We start from the raw sequence: 6,000 nt of genomic DNA, 5'->3' as shown, positions 1-6,000 counted from the left end.
TCAGCTCCAGTGTCAAACAATACAGAAGCAAAACAATCGTTCACAGGGAACTTACCAGTCACCACGTACGGATCATTGCGGGCTTGACCCGACCCAATAACGAAAGCTCTTCCTTTGCCATTGCTTCCACCACTACTGCCACTTCCGTTACTTCCGTTGTTGTCGTTCTGTTTCAGCTTGGGACAATCTTTCCTGAAATGACCTTCCTGTCCACATTCGAAACATCCCTTCGTCGTCATAGGTGGCTTAGGAGCACCCTTTGCCGCAAGGTCTCCTCTACATTCCTTCGCCTGGTGACCCATCTTTCCGCATCTCTGACACTTGACACGGTCACACGGGCCAACATGATGATAGTTGCACCTATTGCACTTCGGATATTTCCCAGCATATCCACTCGAACCTTGCCCGCTACCGTTGTTATTGTTGTTGTGATTCTGATTGTTAAAGCCCCGAGTGAATTCGGGCTTACGGTAGTGTTGTTGCTGTGGGAGGTTCGAGGATGAGGATCTGGTGTTGTCAAACTTTCTCTTTCCACTGCTCGGGTTGCTGTTGCTGTTGTTGTCATTACTCGGGTTGTCACGGGCTTTCGCGGTTGAACCCCTAGGTGTTAACGCACCTTGGGTCACAGCTTGATCCGTCAGTTTGTGAGCTAAACGGATCGCTTGTTGAATCGTGGCTGGTCTGGAAGACGTCACCATGCCCTGAATCTGCGGTGCTAACCCATCGATATACATCTCAATCCTCTTACTCGGCGGATCCACCATCCGCGGACACATCACAGCCAACTCGTGAGAACGGGTAGTGTAGGCTTCGATTTCTGAGCCCACCATCTTCAGCGACCAAAATTCTGACTCCAACTTTGAAATCTCTTCGCTCGGACAGTACTCCTCTCGCATCATGTTCTTGAACTCCTCCGAGTTCATAGCGTTAGCCAGTTCCAATCCAAGGATCTGCACGTTCGAATTCCACCAAGTGAGGGCAGAATCCTCAAGTGTTCCAGCAGCGAATTTGACCCTACTGGCCGGGGGACAATTACACATCTCAACCATATATTAATCTAATTAATAATTCATGATTAAAACCATTGTATTCACTACAAAGTATTTCCAATCAATCCTTAAAATCATAGAAAATAATAGTTCGGATGGAGACAACCCCTCCATCTAGGTGTCATCATCACTAGATGTCATCATCTGAGGACACCTCTGAGTGTGCCTCCTCCTCAGCCGGTTCTTCCTCCGTTTCGTCTTCGGGTTCCTCCTCGGGATCTGCCTCAGGCTCGGCCTCAGGCTCTGCCTCAGCTTCGGCTGCGTTCTGAGCAAGTTGCATTTGTAACACATCGCAACGCTCTAAAGCCATCTCGGTTCGGGTCCTTGCTACTTGGAGTTGCTCTTGCAAGTCTATCATCTCGGCTTGCATCTTTCTCATAATTTTCATCTGTTGATCACTAGCCTCTTGCATTTCCTTCATTGCCGCTGCCATGCGGGCAATTTCCTCCTTAGTCTCGGTTCCGTCTTTTAACAGTGCGGAAACGTTAGCCCTCGTATAGCGCATATAACCCACATCACGCTCCAAACATGAAACAACAGCTGCGAGAACTCGCTCTACAGGTTCGGTTATGGGTGGTAGGGTGTTGGGATAAGCAGGGTGGTTCGGGTGAGGTAACGGGGGAACTTGCTCGCGATAGACCATACGTCTAATCATGTTAGGGTACCAATCCCAGCTAACGTCGTTTTCGTATATGCCTCCGGATAGGCGGTACCTCTTCGGTGCGGGAGCTTCGAGTTCTGGGACTACTCGGGGTGGCGATGCGGTAGGTAACTGCGGTTCCTTCCCGTGAGCATGAGTCATCGGATCAGATGGTGATGAGGATGGCGGCGTCGACATTCCTACAGGTAAGCCATGTATGCGCGCGCGTATTAGTGAAAGAGGTAAAGAGATAAGATAACAATGACTACACAAATCTATGCAGTGCGTATCATTATAACTAATGGGTCGTCGCGGTTATAGTCTAGTATGCATGCAGCTTCTAGTTCGCTATAACCAATGGCTCTGATACCAATCTGTCACACCCTCAAAATCCACAACCGGAGTTTTACCGTCAGAGGGTGTGAACTAACAGGATCGGAATCATTAGTTATAATCAAACCATAAAACAAAGTTTCAAAACCATGAAAACGTTTACGAGAAATTAAATGCGGAAGCGTAAAAACCTTTAACCAAAAGTTGCGTCACGCAGGACGACTTAAAACCAATGATAACTGTTAAAAATAAGTTTGCATAACAAAAGCGTTTTCAAGCAATGCATGTTTCTAAACCGCGCGCCCGCCTCGGCTACCTGAGAATAACATACTAAAAGTGTCAACACAAGGTTGGTGAGTTCACAAGTTTATATAAAAATAAAGCGTTTAGCGTTTGCGTTCAGCGTTTTGCGTTACAGCGTTTTGCGTTACAGCGTTTTGCGTTACAGCGTTGTGCGTTACAGCGTTTTGCGTTACCAGATAGTGTTATGTCAATTATATATCTATAGGTAGCTAGCCTATAAAGCAAGTATTACTAAGTGTTCGACACCGAAGCTGACTGTTTATCAATTTGCCTTGCCACCAGGTCATCCAGACCATGGTATGTGTTTGGCCAAGATTACACCCGCTCGACCTCCAGTCGAGTTTAGCGTTGGGTGGGGTTTGTCAAACCCAGTAGTACTACTCAACAGTGACCCGCTATTATCCAAATATTAACCGGTTCGATGTTATGAAGGACTTTAGTTTACGCGTTTGCCACTTAGTCTTTACAAGTGATATATAATCTATATTAACAAAATCTTAAATGCGTTCGGAGTATGTTATCTCCCCCAAGAGAAAAGCGTTTAAAAAGTTTAAAAAGGGGAAAGTGAAACTCACTGTTTGCGAAGAAATTCCCAAATTAAATCACCAAGATGCGCGTCACAGAAAAACTCTCTCTAGCGTTCTAAAACAACAAAGAGATTTTTTCTAAGTGTCGGAATATTATCGAGTCTCTAGACCCGGCACATAATACCTATGCACATAAAATGTTTCGTGTTTCGTTTGTGAATCGTGTGTGACTTTAACAAGTGTATTTGTGACACATTACATGTGTAAGCAATCATATACGTGTCATGTATTCATAAAGTACATCACTAGCAATTTCTCCCCGTAAGGACATTTTGGTCAAATCATGACAATTAACTAGCCATTATTCCCCATAAGGGCAATTTGGTCAAATTATGACAATCAATTAGCAATTATTCCCCGCAAGGGTAATTTGGTCAAAACATAACAATTATATAGCAAGTATCATGTTTCATGCGTTTTCACAAAACTCAGCAGCTAGTTTCACCGAGACAGAAATTCTACTTGAAAGATTGTAAAATTCCACCGATCATAGCATCTCAATTAATTTACCAAAAATCATCACAGAAGCATATATGTCTTAGGTTTCCAGAACATATTTTATTATATTTTTATTCCACATAGTTTTCTCAAAATCATCAAATCATTACAGCAAACTCATAACAGTCAAATTCATGCGCAACAGAATGTTATTTGAAATTCCTGTTAAAAAAAAAATCAAATAAATGCAAGACCACTTGGGTTAGGTTCCTAACTCAATAAGTCAACTTCCAGAAGTGGAACCAACCCAATTGGTCTCGTAGTTCATGAGATATAATATTTACAAAACAACCTAACAGCAGGTCTAACAGCTCAGCTTTGCACAACGTTTTTGTAAAATCATAAAAGTTAACCTTTACTTGTCCAAAAATTACAAATTTATACTCTATAGAAACTAGACTCAACCTAGTTTACTGTAGTACCAATAATCTCAACCAATTTTCACATTTACACTTCGTTACAGTCACTTAAACATCAAAAACACATTCTGTCCAGAAACTGTTTGCATCCAAACTCAACATATTAACTATCTATGGACTATCATGCATTCATATAACACTCTAGACTCCATAAACACCATCATGATTGTATGTGTGTGTGTAAGTCGACGGCAGCCAAGGGAGGGGGAAAGGGTTTCCGATCGGGACTTGTGTGTGGGGAGAATAATAATAAGTTAGGGTTTAGTTATTATTTATAAACATAATATGTTACACTCAAGTCCCTCCACTTTCAATTGTGTTTTTCTAACTTAAATAACTAGTTTACCTCTTGAGTTAACGTTTATAACCATGTTATCACACAACACATAAGTCTAACACATAATTATCACATAATTACTGTTTTGACGTTTTTCGTTTATTCATCAATCGTTTGCGTCAACTCGTTTGCGTTTCGGTGCAATTCCCGAAAGACTACACATGTAGTAAGTGTTTAGCGTCATTTAAACCCTAGTTTAAATGTAATGAAGTGTGCGTTATAGATTCAGTGATCTTAAGTTTGAATTGACAGAGTTGACTTAACGGAGTTAACCTGAAATTGACGATTGTCACAGAAGTTGATCAACCAAAAATTAGAGTAATTTAGTCTTTGCCATCCCCGAAAAATGTTAAAGGGGTGAGATCATTTTTGGGACATGCCGCATTCTATAGGAGATTCATTAAAGGTTTTAGTGCAATTTCCAAACCTTTATGTAATCTTTTATTGAAGGATGTCCTCTTTGAGTTTACTAATGAATGTTTGCATGCTTTTGACAGTTTGAAAGAAAAGTTAGTGCAAGCACCCATTTTGAAATCACCGGATTGGTCAAAGCCTTTTGAAATTATATGCGATGCTAGTGATAGCACGGTTGGAGCGGTATTGGGTCTAAGAGTGGATAAAAAGCCGGTGGTGATTTACTATCTGAGTAAAACTTTATCCTAGGCATAATTGAATTAGGCCACTGCCAAAATGGAGTTGCTTCAGGTGGTGCATGCCTTAGATAAGTTTCGTTCGTATATATTGGGAAGTAAAGTTGTGGTGTTTTCGAATCATAGTGCGGCCCGATATTTGATGGAAAAGAAATATGCAAAATCGCGCTTGATTCGATGGGTGTTATTGTTACAAGAGTTTGACCTTGAGATCCGTCACAAGAAAGGATGTGAGAATGGAGTAGCGGATCACTTTTCTCGGATTAAACTTGAAGGTGTTGATGATCCGATGGAGATAAATGAGAAATTTCGGAATGAACTGTTGCTCGTTGTTTCAACCGCACCGTGGTATGCTCACTATGTTAATTATTTAGCCACGGGTGCGGTCTCAGAACATTGGTCAAAGAAACAGAGACAACAATTCATTGCCCAAGTCAAGCAATACTTTTGGGATGAACCAGACCTTTTCAAGGTTGGAGCTGATCAAGTTCTTAGAAGATGTGTACTCGAGAGTGAAGTGCAATAGATTTTGAAACACGCTCATTCGTCGGCATGTGGGGGCCATTTTGGTGGCTCTAAAATGGGGTATAAAGTACTTACATGCGGGTTTTATTGGCCAACAATTTTTGAAGATGCTAAGGAATATGCTTGACATTGCTTAAATTGTCAAAGGAAGGGGGTATATAAAAAAAGAAATGAAATGCCTTTAAAACCCATCTTGGTGGTTGACATTTTTGATGTTTGGGGCATAGACTTCTTGGGCCCGTTTCTGAACTCATATGGGTACTTATACATACTTGTTGCGGTTGACTATGTGTCAAAGTGGGTTGAAGCGGTTGCAACGAGAAACAATGATCATTCCGTGGTGTGTAAGTTTGTAAAATCCAACATGTTCTCAAGATTTGGAATTCCAAGATTAATTATAATTGATGGTGGATCACATTTCAAGAACTTCGCATTTGGCAAATTTTTAAAACGTTACGGTGTCAATCACCGAATTGCAACGCCTTACCATCCTCAAACGAGTGGCCAAGTTGAAGTTTATAATTGACAAATTAAGGAAATTTTAATGAAGACGGTTCGTGTCAATAGGAAAGATTGGGCGATTAAGTTGGATGATGCATTATGGGCATATCGCACTCCCTATAAGACACCTATTGGTACCACTCCTTATCGGTTGGTGT

The sequence above is a fragment of the Bidens hawaiensis genome, unplaced genomic scaffold (genome assembly GCF_021521415.1).
Source record: "Bidens hawaiensis isolate Kalapana, Puna unplaced genomic scaffold, B.hawaiensis_p1.1 tig00008037_1, whole genome shotgun sequence".
Lineage (NCBI taxonomy): Eukaryota > Viridiplantae > Streptophyta > Magnoliopsida > Asterales > Asteraceae > Bidens > Bidens hawaiensis.
This window is presented reverse-complemented; position numbering follows the sequence as displayed.